The 26,269-nt window shown below is 48.3% G+C and overlaps 1 protein-coding gene and 1 long non-coding RNA gene across 3 annotated transcripts in view; both read right to left on the reverse strand.

The window, feature by feature from the left end:
* The window catches only part of ASIC2 (acid sensing ion channel subunit 2), a 1,285,436-nt gene that overhangs the window by 1,125,473 nt on the left and 133,694 nt on the right, over positions 1–26,269 (reverse strand). The window lies entirely within an intron of this gene.
* Positions 1–26,269, reverse strand: part of LOC122463916 — a 398,329-nt gene that overhangs the window by 240,219 nt on the left and 131,841 nt on the right. The gene's annotated exons all lie outside the window — the stretch shown is intronic.

Genomic DNA, 26,269 nt, shown 5'->3' on the forward strand with positions numbered 1-26,269 from the left:
GGAACTTTGGGGGTCATGATACGTAAATTCGTAAATGAGCACTCCAATGATTGGGACCTAGTGTTGCAGCAGTTGGTCTTTGCCTGCAGAGCTGTACCACGTCCCAGTTTAGGGTTTTCACCATTTGAACTTGTATATGGCCGTGTGGTTAAGGGGCCATTACAGTTGGTGAAGCAGCAATGAGAGGAGTTTACACCTTCTGCAGGAACTAACATTCTGGACTTCGTAATCAACCTACAAAACACCCTCCGAACCTCTTTAGCCCTTGCTAAAGAAAACCTACAGGATGCTCAAAAAGAGCAAAAAGCCTGGTATGATAAACATGCCAGAGAGCGTTCCTTCAAAGTAGGGGACGAGGTCATGGTCTTAAAGGTGCTCCAGGCCCATAAAATGGAAGCATCATGGGAAGGGCCATTCACGGTCCAAGATCCCCTGGGAGTTGTTAATTATCTCATAGCATTCCCCACCTCCAACTGAAAGCCTAAGGTATACCGTATTAATTCTCTAAAGCCCTTTTATTCCAGAGAATTAAAGGTTTGTCAGTTTACAGCCCATGGAGGAGATGACGCTGAGTGGCCTGAAGGTGTCTACTGCGAAGGGAAAAGTGATGGTGACGTAGAAGAGGTGAACCTTTCCATGGCCCTTGGACATAGGCAGCCACAGCAGATCGAGGAGCTGTGCACTAGCTACGCGCCGACATTCTCAGCCACCCCAGGACTGACTGAACGGGCATACCACTCCATTGACACAGGTAATGCTCACCCAATTAAAGTCCAACCTTACCGGGTGTCTCCTCAAGCTAAAACTGCTATAGAACAGGAGATCCAGGATATGTTACAGATGGGTGTAATCCGCCCCTCTGGCAGTGCATGGGCATCTCCAGTGGTTCTAGTTCCCAAACCAGATGGGGAGATACATTTTTGCATGGACTACCATAAGCTAAATGCTGTAACTCGCCCAGACAACTATCCAATGCCACGCACAGATGAACTATTGGAGAAACTGGGACGGGCCCAGTTCATTCTACCTTGGACTTAACCAAGGGGTACTAGCAGGTACCGCTAGATGAATCTGCCAAGGAAAGGTCAGCCTTCACCACTCATTTCGGGCTGTATGCATTTAATGTACTCCCTTTTGGGCTGCGGAATGCACCCGCCACCTTCCAAAGACTTGTAGATGGCTTCCTACCAGGATTGGGAGAATATGCAGTCGCCTACCTTGACGATGTGGCCATATTTTTGGATTCCTGGGTAGAACACCTGGAACATCTACAAAAAGTCTTCAAGTTCAGAAGGGAGGCAGAAATAACTGTTAAGGCTAAGAAGTGTCAAATGGGCCTAAACAGAGTGACTTACCTTGGACACCAGGTGGGTCAAGGAACTATCAATCCCCTACAGGCCAAAGTGGATGCTATCCAAAAGTGGCCTGTCCCAAAGTCAAAGAAACAGGTCCAATCCTTCTTAGGCTTGGGCGGATATTACAGGCGATTTGTACCACAATACAGCCAAATCGCCGCCCCACTGACAGACCTAACCAAAAAGAAACAGCCAAATGCTGTTCAGTGGACCAAAGAGTGTGAGAAGGCCTTTAACCAGCTTAAAGCGACACTCATGTCTGACCCTGTACTAAGGGCCCGAGACTTTGACAAACCGTTCCTAGTAACCACAGATGCGTCTGAGCATGGTGTGGGAGCGGTTTTCATGCACGAAGGACTGGATCAAGAATTCCATCCTGTAGGGTTTCTCAGCAAGAAGCTGTCTGAGAAGGAAAGCAAATGGTCAGTCAGTGAAAAAGAATGTTACACCATTGTCTACGCTCTGGGAAAGCTAGGCCCATATGTTTGGGGATGGCGTTTCCACCTGCAAACCGACCATGCTGCACTATAGTCGCTTCATACCACCACGGGAAATAACAAAAAACTTCTTCGGTGGAGTTTAGCTCTCCAAGATTTTGATTTCGACATACAACACATCTCAGGAGCTTCTAACAAAGTGGCTGATGCACTCTCCCATGAAAGTTTCCCAGAATCAACTGGTTAAAATCGTCCTTGAGATATTAAAATATTGTTGGTCTTTATACACTTGGTAGTATATTTAGAGGTGCATGTGTCTTATTAACTCTGTTTTCTCCTAGAACTCCAGGAAGAAATCACAGCCAGTGTTTCACCCTATCTGTGATTTGGAGGGTGTGTCATAAATATAAAGGGAAGGGTAACCACCTTTCTGTATTCAGAACTATAAAATCTCTCCTGGCCAGAGGCAAAACCCTTTCACCTGTAAAGGGTTAAGAAGCTAAGATAACCTCACTGGCACCTGACCAAAATGACCAATGAGGAGACAAGATACTTTCAAAGCTGGAGGGGGAGGGAAACAAAGGGTCTGTCTGTCTGTGTGATGCTTTTGCCGGGAACAGATCAGGAATGCTCTTCATAACTTCTTACGTTAGTAAGTAAACTAGCTAGAAATGCATTAGATTTCCTTTTGTTTAATGGCTGGTAAAATAGCTGTGCTGAATGGAATGTATATTCCTGTTTTTGTGTCTTTTTTGTAACTTAAGGTTTCTCTATGTTTTGAATCTGATTATCCTGTAAGGTATTTACCATCCTGATTTTACAGAGGTGATTCTTTTACTTCTATTAAAATTCTTCTTTTAAGAACCTGATTGCTTTTTCATTGTTCTTAAGATCCAAGGGTTTGGGTCTGTGTTCACCTATGCAAATTGGTGAGGATTTTTATCAAGCCTTCCCCAGGAAAGGGGGTGTAAGGCTTGGGGGGGATATTTTGTGGGGAAGACGTCTCCAAGTGGGCTCTTTCCCTGTTCTTTGTTTAACACGCTTGGTGGTTGGCAGCATAGGGTTCAAGGACAAGGCAAAGTTTGTACCTTGAGGAAGTTTTTAACCTAAGCTACTAAGAATAAGCTTAGGGGGTCTTTCATGCAAGTCCCCACATCTGTACCCTAGAGTTCAGAGTGGGGAAGGAACCTTGACACATATAATTAAGCATTGTTGTTCGTTGACTTTAACAAAGCTTTTGACATGGTCTCCCATAGTATTCTTGCCAGCAAGTTAAAGAAGTATGGGCTGGATGAATGGACTATAAGGTGGATAGAAAGTTGGCTAGACTGTCGGGCTCAACGGGTAGTGATCAATGGCTTCATGTCTAGTTGGCAGCCGGTATCAAGTGGAGTGCCCCAAGGGTCGGTCCTGGGGCCGGTTTTGTTCAATATCTTCATAAATGATCTGGAGGATGGTGTGGATTGCACCATCGGCAAGATTGCAGATGACACTAAACTGGGAGGAGAGGTAGATAGGATACAGAGGGCCCTAGACAAATTGGAGGATTTGGCCAAAAGAAATCTGACGAGGTTCAACAAGGACAAATGCAGAGTCGTGCACTTAGGACTGAAGAATCCAATGCACCGCTACAGACTAGAGACCGAATGGCTCGGCAGCAGTTCTGCAGAAAAGGACCTAGGGGTTACAGTGGACGAGAAGCTGGATATAAGTCAACAGTGTGCCCTTGTTGCCAAGAAGGCCAATGACTTATGAGGAGAGGCTGAGGGAACTGGGGATGTTTAGTCTGCGGAAGAGAAGAATGAGGGGGGATTTGATAGCTGCTTTCAACTACCTGAAAGGGGGTTCCAAAGAGGATCTCTCTAGACTGTTCTCAGTGGTAGCAGATGACAGAACAAGGAGTAATGGTCTCAAGTTGCAGTGGGGGAGACTAGGAGGGTGGTGAGACACTGGAATGTGTTACCCAGAGAGGTGGTGGAATCTCCTTCCTTAGATATTTTTAAGGTCAGGCTTGACAAAGCCCTGGCTGGGATGATTTAGTTGGGGATTGGTCCTGCTTTGAGCAGGGGGTTGGACTAGATGACCTCCTGAGGTCCCTTCCAACCCTGATATTCTATGATTCTATGATTAAGGCATAGTCGGCAGTCTGTATCTGGATGGCTGGTGACAACATTGTTACTCAAGATTTAAGGGATATGTGTAGCCCAGACTGTGATCAAGCCAATTGCAACCATATTATGTGCATTGAGCCACCATGAATTAATTAAATAGAATACCACCTAGCTCAGGATTAATTTGAAGAGAGGCTTTTAGAACCAAGGTCAAAAGTAGCTGGCAGTTTCTGCTAATCAGAATGGGAGGAGGGGAAAGAAAGTAAACAAGTGAGACTGAAAACATTGGTGGTTGGAAGACCTTGAGTCTGAACTCCTCTGATATTAGACATTTATTGAAAGTTAGGAAAAGTGATGATCCAGTAGGGGTCATTATGACCTGTGTGTTTTGCAGAAGTTAGTTATAAAAGATTTGGTAATAGAGTGTACTTGGGAGCAGTCCTCTGAAGTCAGCTTGAGAGACGTTTTTCCTGACATATTTTCTCTCTGGCAGGTAAGCAACTGGCCACTGCGAACCTGTTGTTAATTACTCAATACCATTCCAGATGTTAGGTAAATATCTGGGATGTTCCAAACCTATTGCTTATCTTTGTGCATGCTTATATCTAATAAAGTTTCAGATAGAGCATGCTTACTTGCATTTAATCTCTAATTAGACAGAATTGCTGTGTTCCTATTGATTTATTCCTGACACTGCCTAGCATGAAATAGTTAAGTTACTCCTGCTGTGGGCTCTGAAAACCTTGGGTAACAACATGCCTTTGGGGATTTCATAATCCATGAATCCAAATGTTACATAGCTTTAAAATATGTGAAGGGCAAACACAATACACCTGCCACCACTCTATACAAAAAATGTTTATTGCATTCTGCAGCACTTCTCCAGATCTGGGGAATGAGTGCACACCAACAGCAAAAACGTAAAACTTGGCAGGGAGATTATAACTAGGCCCTATGTGGCAGGTGTACCTGTCAATAGTCTGCTGAAAAAAACACTTGTGATGTGTCCAAGATATAAGAATTTTTAAAATGTATTCTGTGCAGGCACATGGGATTTCGTGATGCAATCTGTTAATGGAGTGGCCATAGCTCTGTGCAGCTGTATGTAGCTTAGGCACGTTCATCGGTAGGTCGGTGTCTTGCTCTGTACTGGGTGAAGGTGCAGGGAGAAAGACCGAGCTAATTTCAGAGGTCTCATGGAGTGATGTGCAAATAACTCAATCTGCTGGCAGAGCCGAAATTTTGTGGACTTTTTGGTGAATCAAAAAGGTATAAAAGAATGCATTTCAGAGGATGAAATGTTTCATCTCTGTTTCAGGCATTTCAACATTGTTTGTTTGATTATTTCAATAAAAGAAAGGGAATTTGGAAATGAAATGTTTCAACCCAAAAAATTTAAACATTTCATTTCAAAAATATCAAAATGAAACATTTTCAGAATCTTTTTTTTTTTTTTTGCAACTGAAACAATTTGCCAAAATCAACATGAATTCACAAAATGTTTCAGTCGATCCGAATCTGCATTATTTGGTGAGAAAAGGTTTCAGCCAAAAATGTTCACCCCATACTAGTCTCATGTCCTTCCACAGGATAATTATCTAGAGCTGTGTCTATGTAGGCCAGACCTACATTTATTTCCTTACTTTAAAGTACATCACTATGCAAAGTTGACGTCTATTAATATAACGTTTTTGTATAGAATAGACAGAAAGAGATTCTGATTTCACTTTTATCAGTGTAAATCCAGAGTAACTCCATTGACTTCAGTAGATTTACTTCCAGTTCATACCAGTGCCTTGCTAATAAATTCTTTTTTGTTAGTACAAGAGACATAGAAGGGAAATAGAATATTTTCCAGGGACCGTCCTTTGTGCTTCTTTTTTCACCCCACCCAACCTGCTATGAAAGTAAGGTTGCCTTCATATCCTTAACGCTGCCCATTTATCATATGGAAGGACACAAGACTCTGCTGGAGACCAGCCTATTTCACCAACTGTAGAGCAAGACAGAGCCTTGCCCATGAACTTCCCTAAGCTATGCACAGTGCTGATTAATGTTAGTTAATAGATTAATATTAATAGTCTATTAATAGACTGCTTTATGGGGTGGTGAGGATGGAAGTGAGGAGTGGCACCATTTTGCCTCAACCCTTATGGAGCCTATGGGAAGGGCAGATGAATCCACAAACCAAGCTGGCAGGGTCAGAGAGTGCTGCAGTCGGGGAAGCCCTGAGTGTGCCCACAATTGTGAGACATTCGGTGAGTCATTTCCCTTCCCCATCCCTCATTTCCCCATCTGCACATCAGGGTGCAGATCCCAACCCTCCTTTTCAGGGGGGTCTGAGACCATTGGCTGAAAGATGCCATGTGATATGCAAGCTCAAAGTACTGCTAACGAATTGGTCCGTTCTCATTAATATTCTCTCCTGTTAAAAGGCGAACAGATCTGTACACACATGACCCACAGTGGTTCACCAAAGTTTAATCTTCCCTCTCATTAACATTTGGCTGTACAAAACCGAGTGCTTTTGCTTCACTGGGTTCTTTGGTCTCAGTTTCCTTAGGTTCATAGCCTCCAAGCTTCCCTCTGAATGCTGGGTTCAAACAAGTCCAAAACCTCCAAGCACAGCTTGGTTGAAACTTTGCCATTTCACCTCTTTTTGCATCAAAAGTGCAAGAAACCATTAATTTTGTATCAGTTTGACGTGACAACCCTTGGATGCGGTTTGCTTTAAAGATATTGAGGGTGTCATACATGTGATGGAAGACGAACGAATGAGCAAAAAAACCTCTGGACATTCTGAAGTTCAGTGAACAGTACGTAGCAGGAAATTAGCTGTAGGCACAGAGGAAAAGGGGTTACTCACCCTGACTTTCAGACACTGCACTTTGGGTTTGTCTGCCTTCTCTTCTCTAATACCACCTTGTATGCCTTTAGGGTGCGTGTGAAACATCTTGGTCGAGGAACCTGTTTCTCGCTATTTAATGCACTCTCCCTGTCGCAGCAAACGTAACACCAATGTATACAAGGAGCTTCCTGTACGAAATTAGCATATGCAAAGGATACCTGCCCGTATCCTAATGCGCCATTAGATCCCCAGCATTGCAAGAGTTCCATGAATCTGCCACCTGGACAAAGCCTGGACAAAGCTTTTCCCCTTGTTACTTTAAAAGACAGCCACTGGCATGGTAGTGACCCACCATGATGTGATGGCTGTTTGGTGGTACGTCTGTAATGAAGGGTTGGTCTCATGTCATTGGACAAATAGCCACCTAATGAAATCACCCATCGTTGGTAGTCTCTATAGCTTAGCAGTACGAGCCTGTGCCTTGTAAACTAAAGCAGGTGAGTTCAAATATCACTGAAGTCTTAAATGATGCTGTGATCAGCTGCATGCTGAGGAAGGAGGGAGCAGAGATCCTGTCTCCCCCTTCACAGGTGGACTCTCTAAGTAAGGGTTAAAGGCCCTTTGTTTATAGTGAGAAAAGGGAAGCTTGCCATGCAAATGAACAGGACTGTGAATCCTCTGCCTTTCATCAGCAACTAGTTGATGTCTAGGGCCTGATTCTTAGCCGGGGTACCTTGGTGCAGCTTGCTTACACCAGATGACAGTGTTGGGCCTCCTAGATTTTCTTGCTTAATATGGAAAACTCTGACCAACCAGCTTGTTGGTGTTCCCCCACCACACACACACATTCATTCACACACACACACACAACTGTAGCAGGGTGGTCACCTGCTCCAGCCTTAAAGGGCTTAAAACAGCCCAGGAGAGGGCTGGGGCTAGGAACCAGCAGTTCCCAGGCTGATGGGGGAAGCAGGCTCAGCTGTGGCCATGCCCCAATCAGGGCTCAGCTGGCCCTTATAAGAGGGCAGTGGGCCAGAAGCAGAGAGAGTTTCCTCTAGCTGTTGAGTGAGATGGGCCTGGCTGCTGGGGAGCATACCAGGGTACCTGAGGTGAAGCAGGGCTGGGGAAGGCCAGAGGAGCTGGGAGGCTCCAGGCTGGAAAAGCCCTAGGCTGCAGGCCTGGCAGATGGCCTGAGACAGGGTACTAGGGTTGCAACAGGGCAGCTCACGGGTAGGCAGAGGCAGCAGGTCCAACCCCCGCTTTCCTGTGATGATTGGCTTATACACTGCAGTCTGCCCCAGTGTGCGGGGGCTCAGTGGTGACTGGCAGTAGCCAAAGACTGAGGTGAGGTGGGGATAGTGGGTGGGGGTTCCCCCTGGGAGGGGGAGACCCAGCTCTGGAGGGTACTGCCAGGGGGCAGCACCCCAGGGAAAGGGGCACTGGGATCCAGGAAGGACACGGGGAGCCAGTGGCAGTGAGACACCGGCCTGCAGAGGGCGCTCCAGAGACTGGAAGAGCTAATTCCCCGAGAGACCAGCAGGAGGCGCCGCAGGGGTGAGTCTCACACTGTGACAACAACCCTTTCAATGCCTTTCCTCTTTCCCATCTCCGCTGAGTTCTAAGGCCCCATTTGCTCCACTAGGGGATGACTGGTCCCATGAACAACCTGTACAAGGAAAAGCATGCTTTGCCACCTTCCACTGCTTTGTCTTTTGGACAAGGAGCACAGTTGTGAAATGGGTTAGCTTGCTCTCTGTTGAAATCAAAGCCTTCCCAAGCCTCTGGCGGAACAGCATTTTGATAATGATCATTTTGATGCCCTTCGCCCTTGTGGGGATCCGAGAATAATGTCTTGGGCATTGATGGATCATCTGGCGCATGTGGCGAGGGAGAGGCAGCGTCCTGGCAGCTAAATAACATTTTGATTAAAATGTAACATGCAAGGTCACCTCCTCACCTGTAAATCTTCTTGATTTGTAACTATATGAAATGGTAAAATGAACTGTCGGGCAGCAAATAAAATATTTCTACTACAACAGGCTGCATCAGCTTACTGAAGTGCAATCTATGGAGCTGGGATGTCAGACACTAAAGGTGGTGGGGAATGCATCGGGGCGAATTTCCCAGGAGCAGATTTCACACCACTGATGTAGAGAAATAAAGCAATCAATCAGGCTGGAGGGTAAGCAGGTGGTGGCTACTGCTCATGCTTTTAAAAGAACCATTTAATTCTTCTCTTTAACCTCCTTGCTGCTCTGCAGCTTGCTAGAGAATAGCCTGGAAGCCACATTGCTTCCATCCTCAGAAGCGCTAAACTCGTGTCGCCTGTGACAACTCTAGGGCTGGGTCTCCTCTCTCTCAGTCAACGTGGCAGCATGCTGCCGGAGGGTGCTGCATTGTGAGAGTCACCAGATGTGAGAAGAGACATGAACCTGAGGTCTTGGCCATCAGCCCCTACTGCCTAGGCCTGTCTCTAATTTAGGTAATTAATTCTGGGTCCTTGAATATAGAGGAAGAATTGTCTAGAGGTTCAAAGCTAACCTTGGCCCTGAGAGACTTCTGTGCAATTCCCAGCTCTGCCACAGATTTCTTGTGTGAGCTTGGTCAAGTCTAGTTTCTCTAGCCCTTAGATCCTTATCTGTAAAACATGGATAATAAACCTGCCCTGCCGCAGAGGGGGCTGTGAGGGGAACAATTTTAATTTTTTTAAAAGTAAAATCAGAAATTTCTGCTGAAAGTCTTGGATGCAAATGAATTTTCCATGGGCAAAAAGCAAAACCAACATTTTCCAACCATCTCAACAAATGGTTATTTCCCTCGGTGGTAACGGACTCACCCTTTGGATCAAAATCAGGTGCAACTTGTCCCCCAGTTACCTGACCTGGCTCAGGGATACAGTAGGTTAACAGCCCTTTTACATGACGGACATCCACTTCCACTGATCCAATGTGCGGTGAGGGGTCCTACTACCCCTTTAAGGGAGGTCTGGAGCTCACAGCCAAAACAGCTGGGTATAATCAAGGAGCATCCTGCCCTATGCTTGGCATGGGGCTGCGTGTAAAGAGGAGAAGGAAGCAGAGAAAGGGGGATGGGAAGGAGTGCAGGTTGCTATGGCTTGCAGGCCCTCTTAGGCTCCAGGGCACTACTCTGACCTGGGCCCTAGAAATTTGTGTTTCTGATTATAAGTTTGGTTGTTCTGACTCAAGGCTGTGAAGGAAAGGCCTTATGAACAGATTTAAGCTTCCCCCTAGAACAATAAGCAAGCTAGGAACTGCTGGCTGGGCTTGGTTTGGGGGGCTTGTTAAAGAGGATAAGGACTTTTTTTGTTAGTTTGGGTTTGGCCTCCTTTTTCTCGGATCTAGTACACAATCCTCAAATTCAGACAGGAAAGTGCATTATTCACCGTCATTTACCATTCATGACTCTCCTTGGTTTGAAACTGCCAGTCATCCAGTCTGGGAACAGACTTGAAAATATGCATTTGAGTAGGAAAAGGATGGAGCAGGGGGTTGGAAATGGGATACAAATGGTGGGTGGAAATCGCATACAAAGCATTTAATCTCGGAGAGTCTTTTTGCTGAAGATGCTTCCTATCGTTCCAGAGAGTGGTGGTTCAGTCGTGGCCTGTGTGAACTGAGTTAAGGATGCCAGTCCAAGTCCTCATGGACATGTAGCCACAACCTCAAAATCACCGTCATAACTTGGCCCTTTTTATTGGTGGTCCCAGGGCAATGAGTGTGTCTGGAGACTTGGTTCTTCCCGCAGAGATCAGCTCTGCGAATCAAGATTGATGCACACTGGGGTGATGCCTAGAGGACTGCTGCCTAAGCTGTACTTGTCCTGTTACCAGACTGCACTCTGTCTCTGTCCATGTGAAACACTAGAATATACTGAGTTGGACCCACTGTTATGGGCTGGGTATAACTGGCATGTCAGAGCTACCCATGCAGTCCGCAGTCTGGTTTTCCTAGGTTAACTCATTACACAGGTTTACCGGGGTCAGTCTGCCTGCTTCAGAGTCATATGAGCTGGAGGCAGCTGTTACTATAGCAACTAACGTCAGTTGCCCGGGCTTCAGCAGTTTTCCCAATGAAACACTCCCAGGTTTATTCTAAGGTACCTTTATCAGTCAATTATTAGTAGGTTGTTTAGAAAAGGCTGCAGATGCTCCCGTATGTTTGCCACTCCATGGTCAGATGTAATATGCCAGAGGGGATGAAAAGAGGTGTGGGTTTGAGCCGGCTCTTGCTGAGGTCTATATGGATTTTAGCTATTGATTTCAATTGGACCAGGATAGGGCCCTGCATTTTATTAAAACACAGCTGGTGGGGCAGAGCTAACTGAATAGTTAGGGGCTAGTTTGGAACTCAGAACTTCTCCGCCATAGATTCCCTGGCGAACAGAAGCTAGAGACGCTCAGGGCATGGGGTTGCATCCCTGACCATCCTGGCTAATAGCCACTGATGGATCTATCCTCTATGAACTTATCTCGTTCTTCCTTGAACCCTGTTATAGTGTTGGCCTTCCCAGCACTGCCTGGCAACAAGTTCCATGGGTTGACTGTGCTTTGTGTGTCAATGGGCTACAGCCAGTCAGTGCAGGTGTGTTGTCCTCCCCTGTTGGTGGAGAGGGGTGGTGGGGCAGGCTGGTGTCTTGCAGGCCTCCTGGAGAAAAGAGTTTATCTTGCTTCATGCTTGTTTTTTTACTTTGAGTGCCACAGGATGGGTAGAAGTGTATGGGTGTGTCTACACCGCAAATCCCACGGCGGCGCGTCTCAGAGCCCAGGTCAGCTGGCTCAGGCTCACAGGGCTTGGGCTGCAGGGCTAAACATAGCAACGTAGACATTCAGGCTTCAGTTGGAGCATGGGCTCTGAAAGCCAGAGAGTGGGGGAGGCTCTAGGAGCCTGCGCTCCAGCCCAAGCAGGAACATCCGTGCTGTTCTTTTTAGCCCTGCAGTCTGAGCCCAAGCCAACTGACCCAGGCCCCGAGACTCTCTGCTGCAGGTTTTTCATTGAAGTGTAGACATACCCTAAAGACCTGACTGAAGGGCTAAGTCTCTGCAACCCAAAAGGAGTTGAATGCTGGATGGAACCATCTGGAAAACTGAAGCTGAGTGGGTTCTGCACCGTGCAGTGCTGGAAAGGGTTGCTCTGGTCAGGGTGTGCTGGAACCTGGGAATTATGGCAGTCCCTGACTCAGCAGAGGTTCTGCAAGGACCAGCCCTCTGTGGAGAAAGAAGTGGTTTGGGACTATTTAGAAAAGCTGGATGAGAACAAGTCCATGGGGCCGGATACGTTGCATCCGAGAGTGCTAAAGGAGTTGGCGGATGTGATTGCAGAGCCATTGGCCATTATCTTTGAAAACTCATGGCAATCAGGGGAGGTCCCGGACAACTGGAAAAAGGCTAGTGTAGTGCCCATCTTTTAAAAAAGGGAAGAAGGAGGATCCTGGGAACTACAGGCCAGTCAGCCTCACCTCAGTCCCTGGAAAAATCATGGAGCAGGTCCTCAAGGAATCAATTCTGAAGCACTTAGAGGAGAGGAAAGTGATCAGGAACAGTCATCATGGATTCACCAAGGTCAGGTCATGCCTGAATAATCTAATTGCCTTCTATGACGAGATAACTGGCTCTGTGGATGAGGGGAAAGCAGTGGACATGTTATTCCTTGACTTTAGCAAAGCTTTTGACACAGTCTCCCACAGTATTCTTGCCAGCAAGTTAAAGAAGTATGGGCTGGATGAATGGACTATAAGGTGGATAGAAAGCTGGCTAGATCCTCGGTCTCAACGGGTAGTGATCAATGGCTCCATGTCTAGCTGGCAGCCGGTATCAAGTGGAGTGCCCCAAGGGTCGGTCCTGGGGCCGGTTTTGTTCAATATCTTCATAAATGATCTGGAGGATGGTGTGGATTGCATCCTTAGCAAGTTTGCAGATGACACTAAACTGGGAGGAGAGGTACATATGCTGGAGGGAAGGGATAGGATACAGAGGAACCTAGACAAATTGGAGGATTGGGCCAAAAGAAATCTGATGAGGTTCAGCAAGGACAAGTGCAGAGTCCTGCACTTAAGACGGAAGAATCCCATGCACCGCTACAGACTAGGGACCGAATGGCTCGGCAGCAGTTCTGCCGAAAAAGACCTAGGGGTTATAGTGGACGAGCAGCTGGATATGAGTGAACAGTGTGCCGTTGTTGCCAAGAAGGCCAATGGTATTTGGGGCTGTATAAGTTGGGGCATTGCCAGCAGATCGAGGGACGTGATCGTTCCCCTCTATTTGACATTGATGGGGCCTCATCTGGAGTAGTGTGTCCAGTTTTGGGCTCCACACTACAAGAAGGATGTGGAAAAATTGGAAAGAGTCCAGCAGAGGGCAACAAAAATGATTAGGGGACTAGAACACATGACTTATGAGGAGAGGCTGAGGGAACTGGGATTGTTTTTAGTCTGCAGAAGAGAAGAATGAGGGGGGATTTGATAGCTGCTTTCAACTACCTGAAAGGGGGTTCCAAAGAGGATGGCTCTAGACTGTTCTCAGTGGTAGCAGATGACAGAATGAGGAGTAATGGTCTCAACTGTCAGTGGGGGAGGTTTAGGTTGGATATTAGGAAAAACTTTCACTAGGAGGGTGGTGAAGCACTGGAATGGGTTACCTAGGGAGATGGTGGAATCTCCTTCCTTAGAAGTTTTTAAGGTCAGGCTTGACAAAGCCCTGGCTGGGATGATTTAGTTGGGGATTGGTCCTGCTTTGAGCAGGGGGTTGGACTAGATGACCTCCTGAGGTCATAATATTCTATGATTACTATCAGGGTTGGAAGGGACCTCAGGACTCATCTAGTCCAACCCCCTGCTCAAAGCGGGAGCAATCCCTAATTTTTGGCCCAGATCCCTAAATGGCCCCCTCAAGGATTGAACTCACAACCCTGGTTTTAGCAGGCCAATGCTCAAACCCTTGAGCTATCCCTCCCGCCGACAATGGCGGCCATAGATGGCTTCTAGTGTTTTCCAGTTAGATTCTGGCAAACGGGGGGGGTCAGCGCAGAAGGATGATCTGGATTGGAGAAAGAGCCAGGTTTCAGGAGCGGTCTAATTTGGTTTGACTCCCTCAAGCTGCTATGGGACATCACCACCCCCTCTGCATGTAAACTGTCATGGTCAATAAAGATCTCTTTCCTACAACTCTGCCTACCACATCACTTGATGCTAATGCATTGTGGGGTGGGGAGGAAGTCTCCTTTTGCTCCTTCCACAGACGAGAGTCTGGCTGGGGATGCCGATTGGCCGAAGCCAGGTACAGATCGGCTGCTTGGGCCGTGTTGGCCATGTCACAGCTGTGCACGTACTCCCAAAGATGCCCAGCCAGGAGCAGTCGGGGAGGAGAATACCCCCGTCGGTTACACGTTGGAAAGATTCTGATGCTGTTTCTAAAAAGTGGGGAGAAGGACTGGGGAGAGGATCTGCTGCCAGAGTGGAGGGCACAGAAACAAAAATGTTTCTGAGTTTATCCAGTGGCTTTTGGCTAGAGCGGGACTGAATTAGCTTGGCCAGGATAGCACTAGGCCATTAGGTATTAATGGGCACTTGGCCTAACTCCAGTAATGGAGCCTTGGCCTGAAGGCCCACAGCTAGGGTGACCAGGTGTCTGGTTTTCGACCAGACGCCTGGTCAAAAAGAGACCCTGGTGGCTCCAGTCACCACCGCCGACCGGGCTGTTAAGTCCAGTCAGCAGTGCTGTGGAGCTAAAGCAAGCTACTCCTTACTTGTCCTGGCTCCGTGCTGCACCCCGGAAGTGGCCACCAGGTCTGGCTTCTAGGTGGAGGGGGGCCATGGGGCTCCACGCACTGCCTCTGCCCCGAGCGCCGGCTGTGCACTCCCATTGGCCAATGCGAGCTGCGGGGGGTGGTGCATGCAGGAGAGAGCATCGCGCAGAGCAACCTGCCAGGCCTCCACCTAGGAGCTGGACCTTCTGCTGGCTGCTTCTGGGTCACAGCGCGGAGTCAGGACAGGCAGGAAGCCACTGCACTGCTGTCTGGGAGCAGCCAGCGGTAAGAATGGGCCCCAACCCCTTGCCCGAGCCCAAAGCCCCCTCCCATACCCTGAACCTCTTTGTCCAACTCCCAGCATGGAGCTCCAGCCTCGCTCCAGAGCCTGCAGCCCCAAATGGAGGCTTCTCGATGTAACCTCGGAAGGCAGTTCCTCCAGGAATAAATAGCACATTTCATCTGTAGATTTCCAAGTGCTTTAAAAAGGTGGTCAGGATCATTACCCCCCCATTTCACAGATGGGGAAACCTGAGGCACTGGGAGGGGAAATGACATGCCCGAGGTTACACAGCAGGTCAGCATCAGAGCCGGGAACAGAACCCAGCTCTCCTGAGTCCCAGTCCTGCTGGGTGGCTCACTGAGGTGTCTCTCCGTCATGTGGAGCTGGCCTGAGCCACCTGGTGTTGCTGCTCCCCCCCCCCCCCACAACTTTGGGAGCAGAGGAACATTCTGGGGGGAGCAAGCGGTGACACCTGGCAGCTCGAGGAGGGAGTGGCACCTCCACCCACGACTCACCTCAGTGGGCCACCCAGCCTGTCTGGATTCGGGGGGGGTGCCTCGCCGTCATTGATCCCGAGAGACACAGCACTGCTGTTCTACAGCAGCATAAGAACACAAGAGCAGCCAGACTGGGTCAGACCAAAGGTCCATCTGGCCCCGTGTCCGCCCTTCTGACAGTGGCCAGGGCCAGGTGTCCCAGAGGGAATGAACAGAGCAAGTAGTAATCAAGTGATCCATCCACTGTCACCCCGTTCCCAGCTTCTGGCACCAACCCTGCCCATCCTGGCTAATAGCCATTGATGGGCCTATCCTCCATGAGTTTATCTAGTTCTTATTTGAACCCTGTTATAGCCTTGGCCTTCACAACATCCCCTGGCAAGGAGTTCCAAAGGTTGACTGTGCATTGTGTGAAAAATCCTTCCTTTTGTTTACGTTAAACCTGCAGCACTTCAGGGAGCAGTGCCAAATGGAAGGCAGAAATCTGGGCAGGGCACATGACCCCACATGTCCCCCCCTCCCCCACCCCCCCGCATTGCCTCTGCATCACACCAAGGATCAATAGACTCAGCAATAAGAAGCCGGCACATCACAGGGTTGCCAGCTGTGTAATATTTTAAAAGCGAACATTCCAGCTGGAGCGCTGGATCCTCCCATGCCCCGCCTCTTCCCCCAAGGCCCCGCCCCTGCCCCATACCTTCCTGGAGGCCCCACGCCTACCCGACCTCTCCCCTCCATGCCCCTCTGTCTGGGTCTGGAGGGACTTGCCACAGCTGGGAGAAGCAGCCGCCTGATGCAGGTAGGAGGCAGCCCCAGCTGAGTAGGGGCTGGTGCAGGTGATGACCTGGTGGCATGTCCCCTCTTCCACCCACAGTAACTGGACTTTAGGTGTCTGGTCAGGTCCCCTTTTTGACCAGACTTTCCAATTTAAACCAGGCACCGGGCCACCCTAACCACCCATCTCACTGATATCTGCAATTACTTGTATACAGCTTTTCTGAAAGCATTACTAACAGCTTGTGTTTCCATGAAGTACACACGCACATTCGTCAGCCCGTTTCTCAGCTCGGGGATCCGTGATTAACAGTGCATGTGAAAAGGGGTCTGCCAACAGAAAAGTGTGAGAACCTCTCCCCTCAACTAGCACCCTCTCTCCTTCCTGTCTGCCCACGTTGCCAGCCAGACACCCAGGCTTGCCGTTGGCCTTGCTTTTGGTTTTCTTTGTCCATCTGGAGCCTTTGCATTGATTTACGCTGACCTAATTACCCAGTCCTGCAATAGGAGCATGTGTTGGCTCAGTGGCGCTGGGGGAGGAAGTCTAGTGCTGGAATGATAGAATATGACTAAACCCCTTTGTTTTCAGTTTAAAACGATTTTTATTGAAAAAATCCCGGGTTTTACAAAAAGTATTATTTTTCCCCCAATTTTCACCTTACTTTTGCATCATTCAAATATATTAAAAATAACTTGTTGTATTAGGAAAATACAGTACATTTCCTGAGATAGATGTATTACGATAATACATTAGTCTGTATGTAGCTGCAAAGCTGCCTGTTAAAGTAAGGCCACGTATCAGATACACACAATAAGCAAACAGGTATGCGCACAAGCTCTGAAGTGAGTTTGCAGCCGAACGTACTGATGAATCTCACGCCCACCGGGCACGCATTTCAAGCTGTTAGCAGGTAACGGCTCAAAGAGCGGACACACTAAAATGGGAAGAAAACGAAAATCGGTCTCGGAGTTCTGTGTCAGTTCTGCAGCAAACCACACTGAATTCTATTAATCAAAGCATTAATCTACTGAATACTTTTCCCCCTGTCCTTCCATCCACTCAAAAAAATCCTGATATTTACCCTGAAAAATTATTAATAGTTTTTTCCACTGATTTTCACCTGTTGTTGTAATAATAAACACCGATAAATTCCCGGGAAAAATTAAATTAAATAAAACCCAAAAACGAACGGCCCTAGATATGGGGCAGGAGGGAAACATGGGAGAGGCCACAGTATTGGAGAGGAAACTTGCATTATCTGCAGAGCATGGATCCTTCCCATTCCACCTGAGGGGCAGAAGCAACTTGCTTCTTCCCATCCCTGCAATGCTTTGCTGGCTGCTGGCATGTCTGACTATGTCACTGTTGGCAAAACCCAGGCCAGTCCCTTGCTCTCTCAGGAGGTGTCAGCCGGCTCTGCAGAAAGTCAAACAAGGGCCCCTAGGGCCTCTGGAGGCTGCTTGGACACGTGAGAGTGGGAGAAAATGAGGGCCTGCACTGCTGGTTGCCACTTATCTACCTTTCCTGATGGACTCATGCGGCTTGTTAACTCGATGCCCTACCTGTTGAGGCATATTTATGGCTACCATTAACTGCCTGAGTTTGGAGCCGGTCGCAGGCAGTAATGGGCATAATACATTCTCACTGTGCTGCCCTCGACAACCCCAAATAAAACAGGTCTTTAATAACTGTCCGCTTGGAAATGATGTCGCTCTGCTTCTTTCCCCTGACGACGAGTGCACCGGCAGACAGACACTAAATCTTGAACCAATTACAGTGCTCTGTTCACAAGAAACTATTTATAGAAAGCTCTGTAGTCTCCCTGGCTGGAATAGCAAGGGCTGAATTCTTGGCATAGGACCTCCTTGGCTTTTAAACCTCTGCAGCTCTGTTAACATTTGGATTAGACGCCTGGCTAACCTGATGTCAGATCCAGTGTGGAACAAAGAATCTGGTTGCTAGCAAAGCTCTCTGAAAACAATACAGTGCCATCGTCTCTTCCCACCCACCGAAGCAGAGGTGACTTGACTTGCAGACCCCAAACAGCATCAGGATAAATGGAGAACGGACGGCTCAGCCCTAAGTACAAGCAGCTTTTCTTTGACCTCCAGTTCCTCACTGAAGTGTGACTTTGCAAACCTGTTCTTTCTAGGCAGCTCAGCTCCCCACAGATATCAGAGACAGTGCAGCTGGCTTGACTGACTCAAATGAATTTTTACTGCTGTTTACCCTTGCAAGCCCCACAGATCCGGCACAGCCCTGGGACCTGGAATTTAGCCTTTCTTGTGCAACAGAAACAGAATTGATGATGAAGTTTCTGCTGGTTACATGAGTGCAAGAAGGCCAATGGCATATTGAGCTGTATTAGCAGGAGCATTGCCAGCAGATGGAGGGAAGTGATTCTTCCCCTCTATTCGGCACTAGTGAGGCCACACCTGGAGTATTGCGTCCAGTTTTGGGCCCCCCACTACAGAAGGGATGTGGACGAATTGGAGACAGTCCAGCGGAGGGCAATGAAAATGGTTAGGGGGCTGTGGCACATGACTTATGAGGAGAGGCTGAGGGAACTGGGGTTATTTAGTCTGCAGAAGAGAAGAGAGAGGGGGGATTTGATAACAGCCTTCAACTACCTAAAGGTGGGTTCCAAAGAGGCTGGAGCTTGGCTGTTCTCAGTGGTGGCAGATGACAGAACAAGGAGCAATGGTCTCAAGTTGCAGTGGGGGAGGTCTAGGTTGGATATTAGGAAACACTTTTTCACTAGGAGGGTGGTGAAACACTGGAATGGGTTACCTAGGGAAGTGGTAGAATCTCCATCCTTAGAGGTTTTTAAGGCCTGGCTTGACAATGCCCTGGCTGGGATGATTTAGTTGGGGAGTGGTCCTGCTTTGAGCAGGGGGTTGGACTAGATGGCCTCCTGAGGTCTCTTCCAACCCTGATATTCTATGATTCTAAATCCGCTGAAGATGCTCAGAGATTATGTGATGAGATTTGCATATAAACTTGGGGGGGATGTTTATGGAGACAGATAGATAGCGAGATGTGTATCCGGATACATAGAGAACTAGTGTCATGGAGGACATAATCTGAAGGAAACTGAGTGGCACATGTCACTGGGGGCTTTAACTGGGTTTCAGAATCCTTCTCTCTGGCGAAGATGTGCCCGAGGTGGAAAGAGCTCATGGGACTCTCAAAGCCCAGGCTGAGTTTTTGCCAGCCGTCTTTTTCCTTGCAAACACAGCGCGTTTGATCTGGTATCTTTGCGGACAGCACACATGGTAACGACACAGCCATCTTCTTACCGCCACCTTTGTAAGACGTCTAGACAGCAAATATGCTCTGAATATATTGGTGATAAGTGACTATAGCTCCCTCTCCGCCCCTTTTAATCAACCTCTGCTCCATGGCAACTAAGATTGCAACTCATCACCCCCCTGCCTATTTCAAAACTTCAGCTTCCTCGCGGAGCTACCAACAATGGGACACAAATTTGCACATCCCAGCATGTGAGACATCTTGTCTGGGGAGCATCAGTGAAAGGAAAGCTTCAGTGCTTGATAAGGAGTCTTCCAGCTATGGTTAGACCTTCATGTCATAGACTCCCATAATTTACTTGTGGCTGAAACTTTCATTTCTCTTTGTCTAGCTAAAGAGAACTCTGACCCAGATGACAGGCAAGAAATTCTGCCATTTTCCTGTGCTGAGTTCTCTGTTGTCTCCTACTTGTTAACAAAAAAGCAACGATGTGTATGGAAACTATAGGAGTTAAACCACCTTGAAATAGCTTGCTCTGAGACTCAGAATACCGGGGCATGTGTGTGTGTATTGGTGTGTGTGTGCATTTGTGTGTATAGATATGAGTCAAAGCTCTTGATTCCCCAAAGAAGTCCAAAATATCTTTCACCCCAAATTAGAAAGTGTATATTTGTCTGCATTATGAATAGGCAACCTTAGTAAATATGAACGGTAAACATGAGTAGTAGTAGAAGTAGACCTGGAAAGACTCTGGTGCTCAAATTAGTAAACTAGCCCTACCTGGACTCAGTAAAAAGGGGCTATCTGAATTGGATTCCATCCCAACACTGGCCATAACCCTTATCAATTTGGTTTGTTAGATTTCAGCTTCAAAATGGAACTGGCTCCTTGGCCAATTGATAAAACTGGCCCTCATTCATGCTTCCGCCTTTCAGAGCAGAATGATACCCCAGGTGATACGAACTTCTCTTTCCTCCTTCAAGTCTTATTTAATACCTCAGTCACTCTGCAACCAGACAGACAGGATAATTATCCAATACCATCTTCTGTTTGCAAATGACCCCAAATACACCCTCCCATCTGGCTTTGTTCCAGCTCTGAGAGCTGTCTCCTTACAGCAGCTATCTTGCTGAAGACAGAAAAGTAACAGGACACCTGCTGATTCCTAAAACTGGTGGTAACATATCCAGGAGACTTCTGACCCCAAGGGCCTGCTGGGAAGAAAAGTAACTGGGGATGTGCATGGATTCTAGTATTACACCAGAGGTGAATTTGCTTTTTGCTTTTTGCTTGCTTTTTTCATGCCTCAGGGAGACAGTCGGGGGGTGGAAATGGTGGCCCTTCAGTTCCTGAGTGCTTGTGACGCTCAAAACCCAGCTGTGAAGGGTGGCTTGCCTCTGAAAGGTTGGTCAGCTTGAGGTTAGCCAACCCTGATGACTAAAAGCCTCGGTTGGATCAGGAACTGCCTAGAAAGGGCAGTAGGTGGCTGCCGTGAAGGGGAAGGCCAGGAAGTAAGAAGGCGCATGCAGGGAAGACTCTGATACCACAGAGTTTGGAAGCTGCAAGGTGCGGCTGAGAAGCTCCAGCAGAAAGAGCTGGGCCTGGCAGTTTTGTCTTGAGCAGGCTGGGCTAGAGGGAGAGTTCTGTGTGTGGCAGAAGAATCGGGGTTGGGTATGAAAGTTTGTGTTCTGGTTGTGGGCTTTATGTTGGGGAATCTCAGGGTAGTTTTGAATCGTGACTGTTATTAAACCAGCCCGGGGGGGGGGGGGGGGGTGAGGTGCTGATAGCCACAAGCAAGACGATGAGGGGGCTAGCCAGGGCAGTGCCTGCATGAGAAGGTGCTCAGTAATTGGCTACCTGGTTGCACTGACATAAAGGAGGGGGGCAGGTATTTGACTTATTGCACTGCCTGGCTCTGACCCTATTGTAACACAGAGCTCCTGGATCTCCTACAGAACCTTTTCCTGTTTGCTGAGAGCCCCATTCTCTGGGACCTTCTTTCTCTGCAATCCAATAAACCCAGAGGGGTGTTTACTGACAACTCCCATCAGAATGCAAAGAATAACAGTGATGATAATACAATAAAGTGTCTTTGTAAAGCGATGGGGACGAGCATGAATGCGTCGGATGAAGTGAGCTGTAGCTCACGAAAGCTTATGCTCAAATAAATTGGTTAGTCTCTAAGGTGCCACTAGTACTCCTTTTCTTTTTAGGAATGTATTTAGCTCAGATCAATATTTATTATTTGCAATACCATAGCACCCAGGAGCCTCGCTCACGGAGCAGGACCCCATGGTTCCAGATGCTGTACAAACATGGAACAAAAAAACAGTTCATGCCCTGAAGAGTTTACACTCTAAAGATAAGACGAGAGAGAGAGAGAAGGGGCAGAGCTGGGAAACAACGAGTTAGTACTGCTCAGCATGACGGGCAGTTGTCACCAGCCAGCTAACCATTGTCCCCTTGTGAATAGGCATCCTGGCAAAGGAGAAACATTGGAAGGGGGATAATGAAGTAGCCTTGCAGATGTTCACAGGGGCATTGTGGGGAGAATCACAAAGGTGCTTTGTCTGAGTATTTGTCTGAGTGATGTGGCATCATGGGCTGATTGGAGGAAGCTTCTTCCTAGCTTGCCTTGCCCATCAGTCAGTGCTTGGCAGATCCCATGAAGCATGAGAGTTTCTATCCTGCCTTGTGTCTATTTTGCATCCTATCTCACGCAGTATAGATTCACATGGACATTGAATTCCTTTTGGACTCCTTGTTTTATTGGAAATGGCTCATTTCTCCCTCTGGGGAATATTCCCAAACCATTGCCGGTCAGATTAATTAGCTCCCTGGTTGTGCTCATTAATTGCTTTGTTTTAAAGAGGACATGCAAGGCGAGAGGCTGGGCCTTAATAGGAACATGTAGCATTCTCTACCGCTCACTGAAGCTGAGATCGACTCTGTGCCAAGGGCAGTGGAAAGCCATGGCACCAATTAAATCCCACTTAATCCCTGTTAAAAAAGAGTGTAAATGGGATTAAACTGTCTGCGGTACCTCTGGTGTCTTTAGTTCCCCAGCCACCCTGTGGTTACTGCATCATTCTTAGCACGGCATCCATCCACCCCTCCTCGGTCCATCAAATCAACCCCATCGCAGAGAACATCACTGCCCCAGCATAGCTCCTCCAATTAGGAAATCAAAGGTAAGAATGTGGGCGCTGCACTTTAATCTCTGCATGGCAGCGGCCTGCATTTATGTTGCAGCCAGCCTTCTGTTTTAATTACTAGCCAGGATAGATGGTTTTGGCTCAGTGAGTGCAGCAGAGGCCATCCCTCTCCCATGCTCGGCTGCAGCCAGTTCTCCAGGCCACTCGTGCCAGGCTTCCTTCTCTTGCACGGGGCTGATGTAAACCTCTCCGTGGCTTCGGTCTTTCTCCAGCATGAGGGACCCCAGTTAGAAAAAGAAGATGGATGCAGGGCAGCAAATGGGAGTGTGTTTGTAGTGGCATTTGCACGTGCACAATCATTGTGCAGCACCCAGTTAGACATACAACTGTGGACACACAATTGCAGGCACAGATTTGAACTCTCTGGCATGCTGTAATCAACACTGAACACACAATGGTGTAACTAGCAGAAAGAATCTCTGCAGGAAGCAGAATAAAGCTTAAAAAATCCCAGTACCACGTAAACATCAGTGAAGACAGTGTCTCTGTATTTGTTTTATAAATTATTTTTATTGCTTCAGGGCGATATTTATAGAGCCAAGTTCCGCCTTTACCTACCTAGGAAAGGATATCCTAACCAGTTCTTGCAACAGTTCATTAAGGGTCTGTATTTTCCCTCATTTACTTATTTGTGATCAAATGGTCAAAGGTATTTAGGTGCCTAAAGATGCAGATAGGCTCCTAGTGGGTTTGCAAAAGCACCTAAGCAGGTTAGACATCTATCTGCATCTTTAGGCACCTGAATACCTTTGAAAATCTGGCCATGTGTCCCCAAGTCGCCCCACTGGGGTACTCTGTGAACATAAGAATGCAAGAACATAAGAATGACTATACTGACTCAGACCAAAGGTCCATCTAGCCCAGTGTCCTGTCTTTCGACAATGGCCAATGCCACGTGCCCCAGAGGGAATGAACAGAACAGGTAATCACCAACTGATCCATCCCCTGTCGCCCATTCCCAGCTTCTGGCAAACAGAGGCTAGGGACACCATCCCTGCCCATCCTGGCTAATAGCCATTGATGGACCTATCCTCCATGAATTTATCTTGTTCTTTTTTGAACTCTGTTATAGTCTTGACCTTCACAACATCCTCTGGCAAAGAGTTCCACAAGTTGACTGTGCATTGTGTGAAGAAATACTTTCTTTTTTTAGTTTTAAACCTGCTGCCTATTCATTTCATTTGGTGACCTTTAGTGTGAAGGCGGGAATCACAATCAGACCCTAAAGCTTGTCCATTCAGTGAAGATGACAATGTTTCACCAGCAAGCAGCCTTTCCCTTCATGGGGAAATTGACCACACATGAGAAATAAGTTAAACCAGCTGCTTCTGCTTGCCAGGCACTGGCATGCCAAAGATCATTTATTTTTTCTGCTCATAAGGTCTGTGTAGAGCCATGTGGAAAATGGGGGCTTTTCAGTAAAAAAAAAAATTGGCTTTTTGTCACAAAACCAAAAATTTTCATGAGAAATAGACATTGTTGAGGAAAATTTTTGTTTAATCAACAACTCGGTCTTCTGTGGTGTTGTAGCCATTGTGGTCCCAGGATATCAGCGAGACAAGATGTGCGAGGTAATATCTTTTACTGGACCAAGTTCTGTTGGTGAAAGGGACACGCCTTGATTCTGAAATGCAGCTTAGCGCCGCGTGGGACTTGAGGTTCGAGTGCTTTATGCTTCCCAGCCAGACATCATTTCCCACGATGCTCTGTGGCCGGGGTGCCCGTCTCTGGATGCACGTGACGCAGAGTACGTACCATTTGCAGCAGCTCGGCTGTCATGCTGGAGGGCCAGCAGGGCCAAACCTGAGTGGGCAGTGGGGCAGCCAGCACTGTTCCTCCTTGCTGCTGTGGGGCCAGCTCCTGCACCAGCACTATAACCCGGGGGCCTACCCAGCCTTTGCCCACTTCTAGCAGCCTGTGTCCTCAGGCAGGGATAGCGAGCAACACTGCACTTGGGTGGGCCGGGCTGGAAGGCAGGGGCTGAGCGTGGCATGGACTGGCGGGTGAGGTGGCTGCAGTGGGGATGGCTCCACTGGGATTGACAGTGTGTACCAGGGGAAACATTTCTGGGGGCATCCCTGCCATGGCCACACAATTGCCATGATGGACTGCTTCTCTTCAGCAAGATGGGAAGCTATGGGGCATCACAGAAGATGCAGTCTGACCAGAGAGCTCGGCTGACAGAGGAGAATGGGAGGTCCCTGAACTATATCCCCTGTAAGGTACGGCGGTGGCATTTCAGAAGAAACACTGACAACTTGAAATGTTGACAGATTCACTATTTTCCCCCCATTTTCATCAAAATTTTCCCTGACCTCTCCCTCCCCCATCATCTGGCCAGCTCTGCCTAAGATAACTAGAGGGGACAGCCCGCCCACACGAGCAAGGGGGAACACCCCCATTGAGCTCTGTCTCTGAAGCACCCACCCATTCCTACATATCAGACCTCTCTGGAGTATTGTAAAATTGCCAAGCCAGTCCTGCCAGTCAGTTTCCGGTGCTAAGATCACTTGAAAAGTAGCGCAATCTCTTTCGGAGAGCCCTGGCTTTTCCCTCTTGAGAGTGATGATCCTATATCTCATCTGAATTTCCCCTAAGCAGGAGCTATTGCCTGCAGCTTTGATTTGTGAGACAATCAAATAGGTTGGGGCTCCTCTCTTCAGACATGTTCAGCCTTGGAGGCAAGGACGGATTAATGCAGGGGCTTTAGGGGCTGCAGCCCAGGGCCTCGGGCTAAGGCGGGCCCCGCAGGCCAGATGCAGCCTGCTGCTTCTTTTCATCTGGCCCACGGCAAGCCTCTGCACACTGGCAAGGGGTGTTCAGGGAATCTCTGCACACCGCCCCGGCTCCGCAGCTCCCATTAGCCAGGCCCACCACGGGAAGCAGCATGGAGCCAGGGCAGGCAGGGATCCTGCCTTAGCCCTGCTGCGCCATCGACCAGGAGCCACCCGAGGTAGGCGCCTCCTGGCCAGAGTCTGTACCCCACCCCCCCACCCTGCACCTCAACCCCCTGTCCCAGCCCTGAGCTCCCTCCTTCACCCAAACTCCCTCCCAGACCCCACACCCCCACCTGCACCCCAACTCCCTGTCCCAGCCCTGATCCCCCTCCTGCACCCAAACTCCCACCCAGAGCCCGTACGCCGAACCTCCTGCTGCACCCCAACCCCCTGTCCCATCCCTGGCCCACCCCAGAGCCCACCCCCCAACTAGAACTGCATCCCCCCGCACCCGAATCTCCTGCCCCAGCCCTGAGCCCACGTCCCCACTCCAAACCTCCAAGGGCCCCCACAAAATCTAATAGCCCTGGGCCCACAGGAGAGTTAATTTGGCCCTGCTCGGAGGCTGGCTAGAGAGGCAAAAGTAGCTCACTTGTCTGGGCAGAGAATGCAATTTATATTGCTAAAGAAAACCACTTCTGAGATCTGCCTGTTAATACCCATGTATATTTCAATGGCTCATCAATTCTGCCTGCATTTGCATAGACTCCTAGAGAATAAGGCCAGGACAGACTATTAGATCACCTAGTCTGACCTCCAGTTTATCCCAGGCCGGAGAACCTTGCCCAGTAACTTCTGCGTTGAGCCCATAACATCTGGTTGAGTATTCGCATATCTCTGGGAAAGGCACCCGGTCTTGACTTACAAACGTTGTGTAATGGCGATCCCCCCGTCCCTGCTGCAGGGCACTGACGTCCTACACCCACTCAGCGTGGGGCTCGCATGTAGAGACCAAGTCT

The sequence above is a fragment of the Chelonia mydas genome, chromosome 27, assembly GCF_015237465.2.
Source record: "Chelonia mydas isolate rCheMyd1 chromosome 27, rCheMyd1.pri.v2, whole genome shotgun sequence".
Taxonomy (NCBI): domain Eukaryota; kingdom Metazoa; phylum Chordata; order Testudines; family Cheloniidae; genus Chelonia; species Chelonia mydas.